The sequence below is a fragment of the Mustela erminea genome, chromosome 3, assembly GCF_009829155.1.
Source record: "Mustela erminea isolate mMusErm1 chromosome 3, mMusErm1.Pri, whole genome shotgun sequence".
NCBI classification, from domain to species: Eukaryota; Metazoa; Chordata; class Mammalia; order Carnivora; family Mustelidae; genus Mustela; species Mustela erminea.
This window is the reverse complement of record NC_045616.1, coordinates 12,500,677-12,520,358: the sequence shown is the minus strand read 5'-3', so window position 1 is coordinate 12,520,358 and position 19,682 is coordinate 12,500,677. Positions and strand designations below refer to the sequence as shown.

The 19,682-nt window shown below is 42.9% G+C and overlaps 1 protein-coding gene across 8 annotated transcripts in view; it reads left to right on the top strand.

Annotated features, from left to right (window-relative positions):
* The window catches only part of ZFP62 (ZFP62 zinc finger protein), a 48,788-nt gene that overhangs the window by 18,555 nt on the left and 10,551 nt on the right, over positions 1-19,682 (top strand). For 4 of the 8 annotated variants that reach the window (XM_032335206.1, XM_032335205.1, XM_032335203.1 and 1 more), the window contains exon 3: positions 5,475-6,076. The exons of the other annotated variants lie outside the window; for them this stretch is intronic. The gene's annotated coding sequence lies outside the window, so the exon portion shown is untranslated. The remainder of the gene's footprint in view (positions 1-5,474; positions 6,077-19,682) is intronic. 8 annotated transcript variants of the gene reach the window in all.

Sequence of the window (19,682 nt, the reverse complement as noted above, 5' to 3'; positions counted from 1 at the left end):
CTCTCGAGAGCATTGAGGATAAAAAGACTGTAGTTTAAACAGACAGGACAGTTTAAAAGTGAGATCCTGTCACCAGAGAGGGGAACACCAAAGCAACTTCTGTCCTAAACTGTCAGCTGATGCTGCAGAGCTGGGTCACACTTAACCAGCCTCAGGATAACCCTGGGTCTATACCCTGTTAACCAGCCACAGGGAGTGAGAGAGACAAAGGTCAGGGCCAGGCCCACCCACAATGGAGAGTCTTTTATATGAGAACTTTCTGAAGTTAAGCTGGGTTCCCAAAGGTTCACATCCTCAAGAGAAACCATCCCTCCATCCCAGGGGGCTATAGAGAAAGTGGCTGTGTACCTGAGCAGAGCAGTAGAAAAGAAAGGGAAAAGAAAATCTCCCAACACCTTGTGGTCGCCGACCAACCCTTATGACCCAGGTAAACACAACCTGAGCCCCAGCCAAAGCAACACAAGGCATCTTTGGAAGAGGACTTCTTCAACTAGACCTCAGGGAATATTTTAAAGTTCATTTTTCAGGAGCAGTTAATAAGTATGCAAAGATAACCAGGCACAAGGGGAAAAGGCATCATGACAGAACCAGAAAAGAACAGATTCACATAGACTTCACATACTATCAGTTACTTTTTAAAATTGTTTTGTTTTATTTTGGCTTTTTTGCGGGGGGGGGCTCTTTAAAAAAAAACTGCTTAAAATATTTAAAGATGTATTTGGCTACAGATTGTGACAAAATTAAAAATAATTGGTGAACTCAAAGGTAAAGGTGAAGAAATTATCCAGAATGCAGTGCAGAGTTAGAAAAATATGGGAAAATAGAGAAGGGAAGGTTTCAGTGGGAAGTTTTACATGCAAATATATGTAAAGTTACAGTCTCGGAAGGCAAGGACAGAAAAAAGAGGGCCAAAGGGACTGGGACTGAGAATTTTCCAGAGCTGATGAAAAACAAAAGTCTGCAGTTTGAAAAGCCCAAAGAATGCATTTACAAAAATCACATCTAGGGGTGCCGGGGTGGCTCAGTGGGTTAAAGCCTCTGCCTCTGTGTGGCTGCTGTCATGATCCCAGGGTTCTAGGATCGAGTCCCACATTGGGCTCTCTGCTCAGCGGGGGGCCTGCTCCCCCACGCCCCCCGCCTGCCTCTCTGCCTACTTGTCTCTGTCAAATAAATAAAATCTTAAAAAAAAAATCACATCACACATCATAGTGTAACTGCAGAAAAAGAAGAAAAATATTAACAGCTAAAGAGAAATTACCTTCAAAGGGCAGGAGACTTCTCAGCAACAACAGAAGAAAGATTGGAATGAAAACATGAGTGTAAAGGTAGACAATGACCATCCACCCAAACATTCACACCCAGTGAGAATACCTCTCGAGAATGAGGACAAAATAAATACATTTTAGAACAAAACTTGTTTCATTTTCCCCTGCCGACCCTCACTAAGAGCAATTCTAAAGAAGGCATTTTAATACAGAGAGAGAGTGATCCCAGATGTTGTTCTGAGATGCAAAAATGAAGAGCAAAGAGTAAGAGCTATGTAGGCAAATGTAAATGAACATTTTTTGTACAAAACAATAAATATTTAAAGTTGTTAAGATAGACTCAAGATACCAGACAACAATAATATCTGTCAAGAGAGAGTAAAAAAGGATTCAAGTATAATATGAGGTAAGGCTTTGGTTAATATCATACACATTGTAAAATCCAGGGGAATCATGAAATAGAATATATATATTTTTAATACTAGTAGAGGAAAAATGAATTTTTTAAAAGATTTTATTTATTTATTTGACAGAGATCACAAGAAGGCGGAGAGGTAGGCAGGGAGAGAGAGGGGGAAGCAGGCTCCTCGCTGAGCAGAGAGCCTGATGTGGGGCTCGATCCCAGGACCCTGGAATCACGACCTGAGCCGAAGGCAGAGGCTTTAACCCACTCAGCCACCCAGGCACCCTGGAAAAATGAATATTTAAGAGATCAATTAAAAACAAAAGAAAAAACAGGAAAAGGAGAAGGAAAAACAGTGGCAGATCTTAAGCCAAAAATACGAGTATTTCTTTTTTTTTTTTTTTAAAGATTTTAATTATTTATTTGACAGGCAGAGATCACAAGTAGGCAGAGATGCAGGCAGAGAGAGGGGAGGAAGCAGGTTCCTCACTGAGCAGAGAGTCCGATGTGGGACTCCATCCCAGGACCCAGAGATCATCACCTGAGCCGAAGGCAGAGGATTTAACCACTGAGCCACCCAGGCGCCCCCGAGTATTTCTTTTTAAATGACAAAGATTGTCAAACAATGTCTTAGTCAATTCAGGCCACTATAACAAAATACCATGGACTGGGTGGCTTATCAACAACAGAACTGTATTTCCCACAGTTCTGGAGCCTGGAAGTTGAAGGTCACAGTGGTTAGAGATCAGTATGATTGGGTGAGGGCTCTCTTCCAGGTTGCAGATTTCTAATTGTACCCTCATGTGGTGGAAAGGGCTGGGAAGTTCTTTGGGGTCTCAGATAATAGCACTGATCCCATTCATCAGGGCTCCACTCTTCATGACTCAATCACTTCCCAAATCCCAACTTCCTAACACTATCACACTGGGCATTAAGATTCCAACATGTGAATTTGGGGGGAATATGAACATTCACACTGTAACAGGACAAAAATATAAAACTCCACTGTATACTGTGTACAAGAGAATCACCTTAAATATGAGGACATTCAAAATTTTGAAAGTAAAAGAATGGCAAAAAAGTTATTTGAAGCAAATAGTAACCATTTAGAAGTTGGTGTAGCTCTGCTAATATTAGATGAAATAAATAAGTCATAAACTATTCCTACAGGTAAAGGGATAAAACAACTAAAACTTTATTACATTAAGACAAAAGGTCCAGGGAAGAGAATATACTGGAAAGATACAAAAGTTTTAAGTTAGTATCTACTTATTAACATAGCTCAAGAGTTGGCAAATATGTGCAGAACTCAAAGGAGAAATATAAAATCCAAAATCATGGTGGGAGACTTTTGATACCTTTCAGTAATTAGTGGGACAAGAATATTAGATATTAGTAAAGTTACAGATTTGAACACTGTAATTTAGTAAGGAATCTAATACATGGAACCCTGCACCATTGTATTAAGGATACATTTTTTTTTTCCAAGCACACATGAAACATTTTCAAAAATTGACCTATACAATGTGAGATGTCAGTTATATCTCAGTGAAGCTGGGGAAGAAATTGACCATATGCCAGATCATAAAGTAAACCTTAACAAATTTTAAAGAATTAAAATCATACAGAGTATGTTATCTTAACTATGCAATTAAGTTAGAAATGAATAATAAAAAGGTACTTAGGCCATCCCCATTATATTCAGAAATTTACAAGTACTTTTCTTAATCATGGTTCAAGGAAGAAAATATTTTGAACTGAATACTGTAATCAAGACCAGTGGGATATTGCTTAAGCAGTGCTTAGAGACATTTATAGCCTAAAAAGATATTTTAGAAAACCTGGTAATTAATCATCTAAGTACCATCTCAAAAAGTTAGAACAATCAAAATAAATCCCAAAGAAGTTAAAATAAAGTAATAAAAGGTAGACTTTTATGAAATAGGAAAACAAACACAATATAAAGAATCAACAAAACCAAATGGGTGTGTGTATTTTGGAAAAGACTAGTTAAACTGACAAGCCTCTGGTGAGATTGATCAAAACAAAAAGAATACCAAAGTCAGAATAAGGAGAGCTGTGAAATTTTCTACTCTGTGGACATGCACTGACCTCCCCACTCCCTGCTACTGAGAGAACTACCCACTCCCTCCAAATTCCTTGAGCAGCAATTCTGAGAACAGGCTGTAAAATAAGTGAGCCAAGTCACAAAGAAACACAATCCATTTCTGCAAGATTACAACACCTACATGATCAAAGCCCACCAAAATGTCAGTGAACACTGTGGCTTTAGTTTATTTCCCCTACAAACCCCATCTCATTCCTCATGTTTGGAGAGACAGTTCCTTTGAGAACGTCCCTTGTTGCAACCATTTGAATAAAGCACCCAGTCCCTTGGAGTTGAAGTCTCAGATTTCTAAAGTTTGATGTTACAAATGCTACAGGTATTAAAACAGTAAGATATTACAACTTTATTACAATAAGTTAGAAATGTTGTTTGAAATTTTAAAAATCCTAGAAAAGTGTAACTTACCAAAACTTACTAAGGGTCTCCCATCTTAAAGATGTGGAGTGTATAGGAAAGACAATGGAGGGAGTTACAGTCCTTAGGGAACTTGATGGAGAAGCCAGAGGACAGAGGAGAGAGGAGGAAGGGGTAAAAAGTAGAAAGGCAAAACCTTAATCAACAGTGAGTATGGAAAAGTCTTCCATAGCATTCTCTATCAATGAATTTGAAAGTGAAAACCTGAAAAATAATTTCTTTTTTTTTTTTTTTTTAAGATTTTATTTATTCATTTGACAGAGATCCCAAGTAGGCAGAGAGTCAGGCAGGGGCGGGGGGCAAAGCAGGCTCCCTGCTGAGCAGAGAACCCGAATCGGGACTAGATCCGAGGATCCTGAAATCATGACCTGAGTTGAAGGCAAAGGCCCAACCCACTGAGCCACCCAGACACCTTCTGAAAAATAATTTAATCTGTGTTTATGTATGGACACTCTAGGAGTGAAGAGGTACTGAGTGCCAGTCATGCAATGCAAGGGAACTTTTCCCTCCTGGGTTTCAAAATCAAGAGAAGCTCCACTGAGGACCAGTTAGCTGAGGACAGACAGTGGGGACCTGCAGTCCGTCTGCATCAGGACCTTAAAAAATTGGGTATAACCGCTTCCAAGGGATTACTTGGGCTGGGAGGTTTCTCCAGCCTCAGCTTGGAGACCCAGAGAAAGAAGACACAAATTTTAACTCAATTCTTTCTACAGGGTGTTTCTATTTAGACCTGGCAGTTCTTCTCAGGGTGTGGAGTGTGTCTGTTATGCTCAGTTTGTGTGAATCCCCCGTAGAGAGACTACAAAGTATAGTGGCCAAAACATGGCCTTTCCACAACAAAGCCCAGATGCAAATAAGAGCTGTAATAAGCCAGATGACTTCAGGCAAGTAATTAAATCTTTTGTTTTATGCTGTATGTCCTCAGCAGTCTCTTACTGGAATAACAATAGAAGTGAGTTGGAGAAGTTGGGTTATTAGAGCCCTTAGAAGTGTGCCTGGAATGAGAATCTTTAGCATAAAAGTGTGTGAAGTGAGTCTCACCATGTGGTGGTCCATGTCCCAGGACTCTAGCGACCTGACAGTCAGGTAGTAGAAGACAGTACCATCTGAAAGCCAAGAAAATGGCTGAATGATCACCCTACACACAGATACAACTGAAGATGAGATTCGAGAAAAACGACTGTCTTAATCTGGTTACTCAGCAGTATCTTGCTTCTAAGCAAGCAATCCATTGTTCCTAAGCGAAAATGCATTGCTTTTTCAGGCTGGAAAAAGGGTCAGCAGAAGAAGCTTCCAGATCTACTCCAGTAAAGTGTTGCCTGGGACCAACGCTGCTTCACACTTGCTTCTCCAGCTTAGGCAGCCTGCCCACTCATACTATATGCATTTTGCTTCTCTCCCTCTCCCCGTTTTCCTGCAATAGATAGGCTAGAAATTAATACAGAAAGGGTTGGCGGGAGCCAAGCCTCCACCATCTTAACCATGGCTGTTTGAGGGGAGAGAGTCCCTTAAGATCTCAAAATATGAGAAGATCCAGGGGTTGGCAGGGCAAAGCCCTGGAGAGGAGCAGAAGTTCCTCTGGTCTTGGATGTAAACCTTAGGGTCAGCATTCCAGGGAATGCAACAACTATGAATTTCTTTTCCTGTTTATAATTTCCCCACCTATAAAAAGGGAAATGACCCAACTCACAAGGTTGCTTTAAAGATTCGTGAAAAAGCATTTTGTATTTTGAAAATCTCTATATGAACATCATTGTTAAATTGACTAGTGAACGGTCTTGTTTTTTAAAGTTAAAAGAAGGAGATAAAAATAACAGCAAAGATTAATGAAACAAAATGACACAACAGAAAGGATCAAAAATCAAGGTTGGTATTTTGGAAAGAGATTAAAATTGGCAAACCTCTGGTGTAATAAAGAAAGAACAAAAATCACAAATAATCACAACAGATTCCATAGATTATTTAGAAGTACGCTTTTAAAATGTACAAGGACTTCCTAGTTATATTTTATTATCGCATTGTGGTCAGAAAATACACCCCCCGTGATTGCTACCCTTTGATATCTGTTGGGATCTGCTTATGGTCCAGCCCGTGTTTGATCTCATGAAGTTTCCATGGGCACTGGGGAAGAATGTGTGTTCTGCTGATGCTGGGTACACTCTTCTAGATGACACATTAGATCACCTTTGAAATGCATTGTTCAGATCGTCTCTGCTCTCAATGGTTTAGCTGCTTTTTCTGTCAATGAACGAGGTAATTGTGGAGTTCCCCATTTCCACTTAAATGATCTGTGCAGTTTGCTTTGTATATTGGTGGCTGTGTTTTTAGATGCATGTAAATATAGAATTATTATATCCTCCTGGTGAATTGAAATTGTAAGAAGAAAGCCTCTTCTCTGTTGTGATGCCTTTTGCTTAAAGTCTATTTCTTTCTGATATTAATAACATCAGCTTCTTTTTAATTACTGTTACATGGCATATTCTTTTCATTCTCTCACTAGATTTAAAAGCCCAAAGAATAGGGCACCTGGGTGACTCAGACAAAAGCGTCTGCCGTTGGCTTGGGTCATGATCCCGGGGTCCCTGCTCGGCAGTAAGCCTGCTTCTCCCTCTCTCACTCCCCCTATTGTATTACCTCTCTAGCTGTGTTTCTCTCTGTCAAATAAATTTTAAAAAGTAAATAAGTAAGTAAAATAAAAGCCCAAAGATGTGCTTAGATGTGTCTCTTGGAGATGTGTCTTTTGGAAATAGCATGTGGTAACTTCTTTTAACAGGAACATTAGGCTTTCCATGTATAATTTCCACTATGTTTGGGCTTATATCTTTTTCACTGCTTTCCTGGTATAAGTTATGTTTGGGCTCTCTCTTTTTTTTTTCAAGATTTTATTCATTTATTTGAGAGAGAGAGAAACAGAGACAGAGCAGAGAGAGAAGGGCAGAAAGAGGGAGAAGCAGGCTTCTTGCCAAGCAGGGAGCCTGACACAGGGCTCCATCCCAGGACCCTGGGATCATGACCTGAGCTGAAGGCAGACGCTTAACTGACTAAGCCACCCAGGCATCCCTGTTGTTTCTTTTCTTGGCTCCTTTCAGATTGGGTTAGAATTCTTCCGTTAGGATTCTATTATTCTACTTTTCTCTCTGCTGGTTTGGAAGTTATATTGCTTTCTCTCCTCCTTTACTGGCCAAGGACTTAAAAGATCCATTCTTGATTTACCAAAGCCTGATGTTAACTGGCAGTTTTATCTTTGTACTAGACCATTGAAGGATCTTAGAACACTTCAGCTTCACTTGCCTGTTATCTTACATGCCATCGTTTTTGTGAACTTTAATTATGTGCATATAAAGGTATACGGGTATGCATGGAAATACAGTATTGTTGTCTATACCAAATATTTATTGAGATTTATTTTCCTCTTTACTACTTACTTCTCTGTCTCCTCAATTTTCCATATGGGGCCATTTTCCTTCCTTTTGTCTGAAAAACATCCTATAGGGACAGTCTGTCCTGTTAGAGGTAACACCTTCCAATTTTTGTTTGCCTAAAAATAGCTTTATTCCACCTTATTCTTAAAAGATTTTTACCCAGGAATAGAATTCTAGGTTGAGTGTCTTTTGTCCCAGTGGAAGCATCAAGCCACCAATTCCTGACTTCCATACTGGTTGGTGAGCAGTTCATCTTCCTGTTTAATGCCTTCTTTTAAGTTTTTTTTTTTCTCTGTGTCTTTGGTTTATTCCATTTTTACCAAGATACATTTGGGTGTGGATTTTTTTTTTAATTTATGTAGTAATGCTGCTTAGATCCTTTGGGCTTTTAAATTTGTGGATTTGTATGTTCAGTTTTGGTAAATTCTCAGCTGTTTGGGTGCCCTCATTCTCTTTCTCTTTCCTTCTGTGACTCCAGCAAAGGCATATTAGACCTTATCACCATAACTCCTATGGTTAAGTAGTAACCTTACCCTTTCATTTTCATCCCTTTGTCCCCCCTCCCTGCCCAGGCTTCATTCTGGATGTAACTTATATTTCAGTTCACTAAGTCTCTCATTGGCTGTGAATTAAGTCTGCCATTAAGTCGATATTCTGTTTTTCAGCTGGAGACTTTCCATTTGTTTCCTTTTTTATAGTATTCCAAACATGTCTTTTTTTTTTCTCAAACATTATTTTAAAAGCTGTATCTGATGACATCTGGCAGGGTCTTTCCCTGCTGCTGGTCTCTTTGTGTGTCACATGTTCCCTGCATTAGATTCCCTCTGCCCAAATACTTAGAGTGGTTTCTGTTTTCCTGCTTGTAATCTGACTGATACACTGCTATCTGTCAAACTCTCAACCCTGGGCCTTACAACTTTCTACAATTTTTTTTCACTACCTTCAGCGCCTCTTTATGTTTTGTTAACTTTTAGCAAAAGGAAACTTAAATTAAGAAGCTACAGAATTTGTGGTCTAAAGCCAGGGGTCTAAACTGAACACAAATGGGAAAAAAGAATCCCTTCCCAAAGACTCCTACTCTTAGTAAATAATTTTGGAGGAACATTTTTGGGGGAGACACTGCCATCCCCCCAATTTTGTTTCAGTTGGCCTGTCATCCCCCTGTTCCACAAAACAATATCTGGGATACATATGTTAGTTATTAACTAATAGTTAAGTCATCCTGAAGCTGTCTCAATTACGTATTTAAAATTTTTTAGACAGAAGTCACTTCTTCCAAAAAAAATTTTTTTTCTTAGAGCCTGTCCTCTGAAGATACATTTAAAACAAAACAACAAAACACTTCAGTGAACACAAACCTCAGAGCTCCCAGGTCCCAGCTTCTTTATCAGAAAAATAAATATAAAAATAAAGATAAAATAAAATAAAGATAAAAATATGTTACAACAGAAATACTATAAAAGCAGTACTCTGACTAGCATTTCTTCCTGTGATCTTATTTCCCTCCTCCACTTTTAGCCACTTTAATGGGAAGAGTTACATCATTTCCCAGTTCTGCTCTCACTTCTCCCCTCCCCAATCTAGAATCTTGGTGGTTACCTAGTTTATTTTGTCTGGGCATATGCTGACTAGTGGGGCCTTGAGGAGAAAACTCAGGGCCTTCCTCCCCAGCCCTTTAGCCCTCTCTGAGGTTGACTGACCCTCTCATGGCCTGTGGGGAGATCTGCCATTGGGCACACCAACCCCTGACAGAGACCAATCTGAAGACTAACAGTGCCTCAGTGCCTGATCAGTCAGGGGGAAGGGACATAGATAAACACCATCCTAGATGGATAGCAGAAAAACACCGTCCTAGAACTTCTGCACAGAACACAGTCTTGAGGACTAAATGAGGCCCCCATCTGGGGATCCCCACTCACCTCTTTAGCCAGTCCCAAAGTACAGTATTTCGAGTGGGCTGTATACTGGTGTAAAGGTACCACAAACATACACCCATTGTGGGGTTAGAATAAGCTCCTTGTTTAGTTAACCAGCTTCAAAATCTTATCAGAAGCAAGACGGCTTCTGGGCAGGATTCAGGACCTCACAGGGATGTTGACCTCAGTGCCCAGGGTCCCTGAGCAGCTAGGTTCTGACCAAAGATCTGACCAGATCTGGAGCATTTTTTTTCTTGTCTGGACACAACCATTTTAAACTCAATCTGTCTTTGGAATCCAAACCAAAAAGCTGTGCATTTATACTTTCAAGAATCTGTACAGACAAGAGGCTCTCACTGGTGGAACTGGACCCAGCAGCACCAGGGAGCACATGAAGGGAAGTGAATTTGAAATAGCACTTGCACTGTTGCTTCCAAACATTCACTTCCAATTTTTCACAGAAAGGAAACTTCCCATACATGCATTAATGTGGTGGTTCTCCTTTCTGCGAAAGGACATAGACATCTTTTGCATTGTCTCTAAAGGCTTCCTAGTTACTGTATAGTTACACCATAACTTACCCAGTCCCTAGTGCTAAATATTTGGGTTGTTTCCAGTTTTTTTGTTTGCTTGTTTGTTTGGGTTTTGTTTTTTTTTTTTTTTTTGCTAGTATAAGCAGTTTTGCAATAAAATATATTTTCTCACCCTTACAGAAATTTATCTGAAGGATACATTTTTTCTTTTTTTAGAATCATAAAAATTAATCTCTTTTTTTAGTTTAAATTTTTTTAAAAAAATCTGAATATAGTTGACACACAATGTTACATTAGTTTGAGGATTACAACATAATGATTTGACAAGTTTATACCTTATGATATGCTTACCACAAGTATCTCCACAAAACAGTCTTACAATATCATTGGCTATGTTTGAAGGTTACATTTCTAGAGACAGAGTTTTGAGTCAAAATTTGCCTTAAATTTTTGATAACATCCTCTTGCTGTCCAAAAATATTGCAAAACTTATACTTCCAACAGTACTTGGTAGAACACCTTCACCCACACTAGGTACTTTCGACATTTTTCATCTTTGACAGGCTGATATTTTAAAAATGGTATCTACTGTTTGTTTTTTTTTTCGTATCTTGAAAACTGTCTCAAAGAAAAATGGAAAGTACAATGTAAGACTTTTTCTCTTCCTGAACTATTTGAAAACTAAGTGGCTGACAAGGCACCCCATCACCTTTGAAGACTTTTAGTGTATATTTCGTACAAACAAGGATTTTCTACAACACCACCACAAAATCATCAAAATCAGAAAATAAACATTGACTAAGTATGGCCATCCAATATCCTGACCCTGTCCAAGTTTCTTTAATTGTCCCAGTAATGTCCTTTGGAAAAAAAAAAAATTCAGTTCAGAATAATGCAGTGCTGAGTTTCTGCATCTTTTTGGTCTCCTTCAATGTGGAATAGTGCTCCCACCCTAGAACAGTGCTTTTCAAGCTTGCACAATTGTCAGAATCATGTGGTGGACTTGGTAAAATTACTGGGTCCCAGAGCTCCTGATTTAGGGTATGGCTAAGAATTTGCAGAAAATTCTCAGGTGACACAGATTCTGTCGGTCCAGGGACCTCTCCACACTAAAGTCCACCAGCCTGACTGGTCCCAGATTGCTCCTGAGACAGTCAGTAGGCTATTGCACAAGGTAGACGATCAAGACGTAGTCTTATCTTCTTAGCATTTAAAATAATGCTTCATACTAGCAATAGGTAGTGTTTGGAAAAAGGAAATACTAAATGGGGTTGTATTAGTTTCCCAGGGCCACAATTCGGTGGCTTAAAACAATATAAATTTATTATATTAGCGTTCTGGAGACCAGAAGTCCAAAATAGGTGTCTTTGTCCCAAGATCAAGATGTCAGCGGAAGTTGCATTCTTCCTTGAAGCTGTAGAGGAGAATCCATTCCTCATCTTTTCCAGCTTCTGTAGGCTCTCTGCCTCCTGCTCATACCCTTCCATCTTCAAAAGGCCCCTTCCAGCTTCAAAGACAACAATGGCCAGACAAGTCTTTCTCATGCTGCATCAGTTCTGACTCCCTCTTTCACTTAGAAGAACCCTCATGATTACACTGGGCCCCTGGGATAATCCAGAGTAACACCCTCATTTCAAGATCCTAAACACCCTCAAGGTCTCTTTTGCCACATGAGGCAATACACTCACCGATTCTGGGGATTAGCACACCTTTGGGGTGCATTACTCTGCCTACCATAGTGAAGACCGCTGGCTGTCTACTAAACTCTGTTCTTCCCTCTTAGGGGCACAGAGCTAGACTACGTTTTCTGGTCTTCCTTGCAAAGGGGTAAGGTCTCTCAAAAGGAATGTGAGCGGAAGTGTGTGTGCTTTCCAGGCCTGCGAGAACCTCCTTTGCATGTTCCTCCTGTTCTTTCTCCTTTCTCGGGCAGGACCTTAGATGATGGGGAGCCTAGGTTATCGCTGACCTGAACACCCATCCTAGACTATTAAGTGAGTAAAAACTTTAAAATTCTATAGCACGGAGATGACACTGTAGAGCCTTGCATTTTGGGTCTGCTTGTTGTAGTAGTCAATCCTTCAATAGTGAGTCAATCCTAACTATTCCATCAACAAATGGAATGTTTCTTCATAGGCCCTTGACTCCTAATGCCCATATTTCGTAAGACCCAAACCTTCTACTTCCCTAAGAAGACTGAGGTCCTCTGAAATAGGCAACCACAGTTTTTCACCTCCTCCCTTCAAACATTTATTGAACAGGCACAGGGCAGGTGCACTAGGAATGCCTGTGATGCCTGCTTCTTTTGTCTCACTGGGCCTACTTTCCTTTCTCCTTCTCCAACTCTGCTGCCCTCACCACCTTCTTCTGCTTTCTCCTCTCCACTGGTACTTTAACTTCTGCTTTCCAACCTGCTGGCCTTGACCCCAGTGCTGAGTCAACCTTGCCTTCACTCTGCTGTGCCAACAAACTACTTCTCTATTCCTCTGCCTCTTTCCACTCTTAGACTTCAGGAGCTGGGGCCTCACTTTGGTAGAAGTCCAGAGATGGGAGGGAGCAGAGATTGACCTGGTCTGGGGGCTCAGAGAAAGACATAATGAAGAGGCAGCGTTCTTGCTGATGGGTGATGGCTGAGGAGGCATTAGCCAAGCAAATGAAAAAAAAGTTACAGGCAGACATGCTGCTAAAAAGAGGCTGCACCCGCAAGTACACATGGCAACTGGAGAGGGTCAAGGACGCATGTAAAAGAGAGAAGGAAAGTCCTCTGGGGACAGGGCTGGGGTTCGAGGTGGGGTATGAAGAAGAGCTGGGGAGTGAGGTATACATGGCAGGGGGCTTGAGCTCCAAAGACAGCTTGGATTGTCGCCTCTACAAAGCTCTGGGGCCTGCCAGCCCCTACCCCACCGCCCAGCACACTCTGCAGACAGAGCTCAAACCCACAATCTAGCCAAAGCTGTCAGGCACCTCCAGAAGTGTGACCTGGGGTCCTGTGCCCCGCTTGGCCACTCAGGAAGCTTGGGCACCCAGGTTTTGACTAAAGGCCCATTCTAATTTGTAAAAATGGGAGGATGACCAAGAAGATGGGTGATGGCCCCGAGGTGCCTCTTCTCCCAGCTTGTGTCTGGAGGTGCTTAGGAGCCGTCAGGGATGTGTGGGGCTGCGAGCAGAGACGCCCTGGTTCTGACTCAGTCTCCCTATGCTAAGGGCTGTGCTGTTCTGGGGTCAGCCCACAAAGATCCCAGATGTGGAAGTGGGCTAGGCTGTGAGCCCAGCAGAAGAACTCTTGGCACATCATCGCTTTGTCCAAACCCTGCATGAAAAGACTGGAACAAACACTTGCATAGTTTCTAACAGGTCAAGGCCATGTCCCTGGGATGTCTACTCTGGCCCCCAGAAGTTCCTGCATGGAAAAGCTTTGAGCTGCCAGAAGAATTTAGTGTACTCCAGCCAACATGCGAGGACAAGGTCCCAGTCTCCCAGTCTCTGTAGGAGGGTAGGAGCCTAGCTTCCATAAGCACCAGTTAGCAAATCCAGATAGCCCAAGCCTGCATGGGTATCTTTCCATTTCCCCAATTCTGCTCACCACCCCTGGTGACTACATTCAGAGAAAGTTGGGATTTTTCAATGTTGGGATTCTTAGCTTCTCCTTTACTGGGAACCATTTGGTATGAGTGTGGGAGAGGGATCGGGTGGCAAAACAAATGAGCTTCATGTGTGAGGACGTATGGCTGGCTCTGGGTGGATTCTCACCCCCTTACCTCGGGTTCTGCTCATCAGACCGGCTCTGAGGGGTAATTCAGCCTCTCATTGACTTGATCCTCTTTTTCCTCCTCGGCACACTAATCCCTAAAATGGTCTTCAAACGTGTTTACGTGTAGAAACGCCATTTTTTTTACCTGATACAAATTTAGATAATGTTCCCAAACAGATAAAAGTAGATCCTCTTTTGTAGAGTGGGGAATTGAGGGGTTGCCCGTGGGGTCTAACAGACTCTCCAGGGGGAACTGAATCACCTCCAAAGAACCAGTTGTGGCAGGAACTACTGGTTCCTCCAAGGCACCCAGTCTCACCTTCTTCCACTGAGCAGTCAGACCCCACCCAGCAGAGTGTTGGCAGGGCACCCGTTTATCTTCCCTCAGGCTTCTGGGCAATGGGATGTGAGCAGAAGTAAAAGAGCCGCTCTCAGTGATTCCCTGAAAAGAAAGCTCTTAGCACTCTGCTTCCTCTGCCTTCTTCCACCTGGCTGGGGAAGGGGACAGCTGGAGTGGCATCTTGAACCCACAGGTAGATATCACGTATTGACAATGTGAAGCCCAAGATGTCACCCTCATTGCCCAGTGACCTCGTAGAGCAGAGCAACCATTGCTCTGACCCCCCGACCCCACTATACTATCACCTGAAAGAGAAACAGAGGCCCATCTCAAAGGCCATGTGTCTGGGTCTTTTGGGAAAGTGGCTCACTCAGCCAGTTGCGTAACCAAAGGATCAAGGCTCCTCAAAAGAGGAGTTGGGTAAAGTTCTACATGCTTCATGTATGGAAGACCATTTCGCTTATTAGGTTCCCCACGTGGCTTTGGCCCAGGTTTAAACCTTCCTCAACTCCACCCCAATAAAGAAGTCTGCAGGTTTGTTGAATGAGAAGATCAGAGTCAGTTCATCCAGTCAGTCATCCCATAGATGCTAATTTCCGAACTGGTGTAAGAACGCAAAGGAAATTAGTAGAAAAGCTGATTTCTTTCTTTTTTTTTTTTTTTAAGATTTTATTTATTTATTTGACAGACAGAGATCACAAGTAGGAAGAGGCAGGCAGAGGCAGGCAGAGGGAAGCAGACTCCCTGCTGAGCAGAAAGCCCGACAGACATGGGGCTCAATCCCAGGACCCTGGGATCATGACCCCAGCTGAAGGCAGAAGCTTTAACCCACTGAGTCACCCAGGCATCCTGAAAAGCTGATTTCTATTTCCTTTTCTTCTTGCATCATTTCCTACCAGCTCTCGCCTTTTGAATTTATTTATAAGGCAATTCTTCCTCACTTCTCTGTCCCCTTTGGATTTTCTCTGGAATGCCTACGTAAGTTGTTCAAACATGTGACATTATATGGGTCTTTAGTGATGGCTCATGGAAAAGTAGGACACAGCTGAGTTATGGTCACTTGAATACCAGGGGATAGTGACACCGCAGGAGAGCAGGGAGCTTCCTGCTGAGACTCGGCTAAACCTCAGAGGGAAAATGGAAAAAGGTCAAGAGTCGCCTACAAGTGAGAAGCAGCTGTGAAAAGAATCCTAAAATGTTTAGTGGACTTTCTTTTCAAGTTGAAATCTTAATGATTGCCATCCTTTAGGCGTCAGTCATAGGTCTAGGTGTCTCACAGACACAACATCTTATTGTTACAGAATTACTCAAGGTAAACATTCTTATTCACATTTTACAAATGATACTGGAGCGGACACCTGGGTGGCTCAGCCAGTTAAGCCTCTGCCTTTAGCTCAGGTCATGATCCCAGGGTCCTGGGATGGAGTCCTGCATTTTCTCTCTCTCTCTCTCTGATTTAAAAATAAATATTTTAAAAAATGAGACTGGAGTTCAGAGTAAGATTAGGGATTTGGACCCAGCCATGACCCTTTGTCCCCTTTCCTCCACTTTAGACAAGAAACATAAAGTATTAAGAGCTGGCCTTAGAGGATGTGCAGAAATTCGTGTGTCACTTTCACTACCCATGGTGCCCAGGTATGCAGTCAAACATCCTTCTGGATGTTTCTGTGAGGGTGTTTCTGGATGAGAGATTAACATTTAAATTGGTGGACTAAAGCAGATTGCCCTCCATAATGGGGGTGGTCCTCCTCCAATTAATTGAAGGCATGCGTACACCAGACAGACGGACGTCCTCTGAGCCAAGAGGAATTCTTTCAGCTTTGGGCTACAGACTTCAACCACAGCATCAGAGCTAGTCCTTGGGTCTCCTGCCTGCAGATTTTGGAGGAAACAGTGTTCTTGGAGATGAATGCCAGTACATCACAAACTGAAAGCCCCAGAGAGAAAGTGAAGTGGGTTTGAGGCTCTAGGCTGTACTGAACGGCTGTCCGGCATCTTCAGCGGTTTCTCTGTGAACGGCACAGGGGGTCGTGAGCTGTGTAAGGAGGCTGAGTGTCCTCTCCCAGTCTGTAATCGCACATGCGTGAAGGAGTGCCTCTTCCTGGGCTCGTAGGAGGATGGCTTTTCCCAGTCTCCTTTGCAAGTAGGGGTGATGTTGTGACTGGGTTCTGGTCAAGGAAGGGTGGGTGGTATGATGTAAACTACTTCCTGGTGTGGCCCCCCAAAATTTCTGTAATCCTCCAGCTCTCTTTTCCCCCATTCCCATGACCTGGTAACTTCATGCTCAAAATGAGTTGACAAGAAGAAGGAACAGGGCCACCGACACTATATTAGACTTTGTATGAGCAAGAAATAACCCTTTAAGCACATCAACTCAACTGAGATTTGGCGTTTACTGGTTCCTTCTTCTTAGGCTAGTCTGGGCTGACAAAGGCAGCAGTCTCTGTTGGTTAGAGGAAGTTAGGCTGTGGGAACATGAAGAGTCAATGACACAATGTTTGTAAAACCGACCGATCTGTTTACACAGCCTGCTCCCTGTGATTATTTTCACAGGTGTCTCCATGTAGGGGATGTTATATGGACACCCTATTTAAGGAACAAAGAACTTTAAATCTCTCTCGCTTCCCAGTCCAAAGTGAGCATTCCTGCCTGGCAGCTCTGTCCTGAGTTCCTTTTATGTAATGGCTCTGCAGAATTCAGGACGCTGCTGTCATCTGGATGGTTGGAGCTGGGCTGTTGCCAGGCAGAAGTTGTCATCTGGGACTTTTTCCACTTATTTTTCTTTTCTTCCTTTCTTTTTTTTTTTTTTTTGTTTTGTTTTTAGAGAGTAACAGTGAGTGTGCTTGGGTGGGGAGTGGTGAGGGGGAGAGAGAGAATCTCAAGCAAACTTCACGCCTAGTGCAGAGCCTACTGTGGGGCTTGATCTCATCACCCTGGGATCATGACTTAAGCTGAAATTAAGAGTCGGATGCTGAACCAAAGGGGCCACCCAGGCACCCCAACTTTTTGATTTTTTGAATCTTCCGATTCCCATGGTTAAGGAAAGACCAAGGTAGAGGCCACAGTTTGAATATACCCCTAGCCCAAGCACTCTTAGTCATGTAACTGAAACCTAAAACTGTCGGGATTTTTTGATAATGCTGATTCTGACCATAATCAAAATTAAGCTTTCGGGGCGCCTGGGTGGCTCAGTGGGTTAAAGTGGGTTAAAGCCTCTGTCTTTGGCTCAGGTCATGATCTCAGGGTCCTGGGATCGAGCCCTGCAATGGGCTCTCTGCTCAGTGGGAAGCCTGCTTCCTCCTCTTTCTTTGTCTGCCTCTCTGCCTACTTGTGATCTCTGTCTTTCAAATAAATAAATAAAATATTTTTAAAAATCTTAAAAAAGAAGAAAAGTCATAAAAAAATTAAGCTTTCTTCATGTCAGCATAATCTATAGTGTACATACACTTAAACTTCTGTTGCTTTTCTACCCTAGAAGGACTATCAGTTCCTAGTAATCAATCGCAATTTCCTCATGCTCTGTCAGTTGCTGGGAGCCAGCTATAACCACTTTCGGTTGAAGTCTTCCTGTTCACCAGTAGCTTGTTTTCTGGCTCAATAAAATACTCATATCAAGTAAGTCTCTCCGGATTTTCTCTTGACACCATTTGAGACTGTAAGCGCAAAGAGACCAGAGTCCAAATGTTTTTGCTTCTAACTTCTTATCTTGCGATCCTTAGAGTCACAAGCAGTTGCAAGAACACAGAGATCCTTTTACCTAGTGTCTCCGGAGCAATGACTTCTTGCAAAACTCGAATGTAGTATCACTACTAGGATGTCGATATTGGTACAACACCAAGATCTTGTACGGAGGTCCTCAGTTTTACTTGTATTCGTGTGTGTGTGTGTGTGTGTGTGTGTGTGATTTAGTTCTGTGCAGTTTTATCATGTGTGTGGGTTTGTGTGACCACCTCCATGGCCAAGATGCAGACAGACCAACCTTCCTCCCAGACCTAGAGCAATGGCTGCCGCAAAGAAGACACTCAGTAAATCCTCGTCGAGTGAATGAATGAGCGCTGTGCTAGCTAGCTAGGGTTCTCAGAAGCGAGAAAGGGGATGCAAAAATCCACCAATGTAAACAGTCCACAGTCCAGAGGTAGGACTGGGGGGACAGCTGTGCCATCTTCCTCTGTGCCCGGGGATGGCTGCAGCCCACCATGTTCTTGGCCGATGGGCAGGGGAAAGTCCTGGCACGCCCAGTGCCTCCAAGTGCAAGGCATAGACATTGCACACATTGCTCCCCTTGGGCTAGAACTGAGTTTCAGGCACACATCAAGCTACAAGAGAGGCTGAGACTGAAGGTGTCATGCACCTTCCCTTGTTTCTCCCCTCTCTGCCCTTGGCGAGGTTCCCCAAGGCGGGGAGTACTTCCCTACCCCACTGATGTTCTGCTCCGACCAGGGGAATGTGGACAGAAATGACAATGTGTCAGTTCTGAGCTGAGGCCTTAAGTGGCCTCTCATGTTCCTCCCCACCCCACTGGCACAGCTGCCACCCTCCATGAGAAGAGCCTGCTCCAGAGAGCTAGGGGTCCAGAGCTCAAGACAAGCAGAGCCCCCCTAAATCTGTTCATGGCCTGAAGCAGAGCTGCCTCTATTTAACTGCAAGAAAAATAAACGGCTTTTTGGGGGGAAGTCACTGAGATTTGGGGTTGCTTGCTACGCAACAGAAACTTCATGCAGTGCCCCCAAGTTAGCCTTCACTGAGGAGTTCTACTGTTAAAGATGGAAAGAATGCAGGCACTTGGGTGGTTCAGTCAGTTAAGCATCTGCCTTCAGCTCAGGTCATGATACCAGGGTCCTGGGTTCAAGTCCTGAATCAGGCTCCCTGCTTAGTGGGGAGTCTGCTTCTCCCTCTCCCTCTGGGTTCTCTCTGTCTCTCTCAAATAAGTAAATAAAATCTTAACACTGGTGTAGTATGAGAATTCCGTGGGTATGACAGGGGTCCTTCCTGGACAGAGCGGGACCATCCAACTTGTGGAGGGCTCCTTTAGGCATCAGAGGATGGCCGAGCCAGTGTAATGTGCATGAATATAACACGAGGGGAGCCCTTTCCTGAGACTGTATTGTGTGGATTGAAGCCCTGGAGATGGGCTGACCTGGGCCAAGCGGAATGGTGAGAGCAGACCAGGAACCCCTCTGTCCAGAGGCATCTTGGAAATGAAGGGCAGGTTCTGTGTGGGAGAGTGGTGATAATGGAAAACTGTTTGCCTTAACAAATAAAATGGTCCCACTAACTAAAAAAAGTTTGGGAAGAGTTTTCTCTGTGAGTTGAGAGGTGGTGCTAACAGTGGCAGCCTGAAATAAATGTGCTTCAGCATATTAAATGGTTAATCAGTGTCCATCTGTTGCCAGTATGGCTGGGGAGAAAGTGGCCACTCTGGTCTGCATCCCATACAGGTTTAGCAATATGTGGGGAGATTGCTGCTTCTGCGGGATCAAACTATACCTCTAAAGGAGCATTTCTCCACGGTG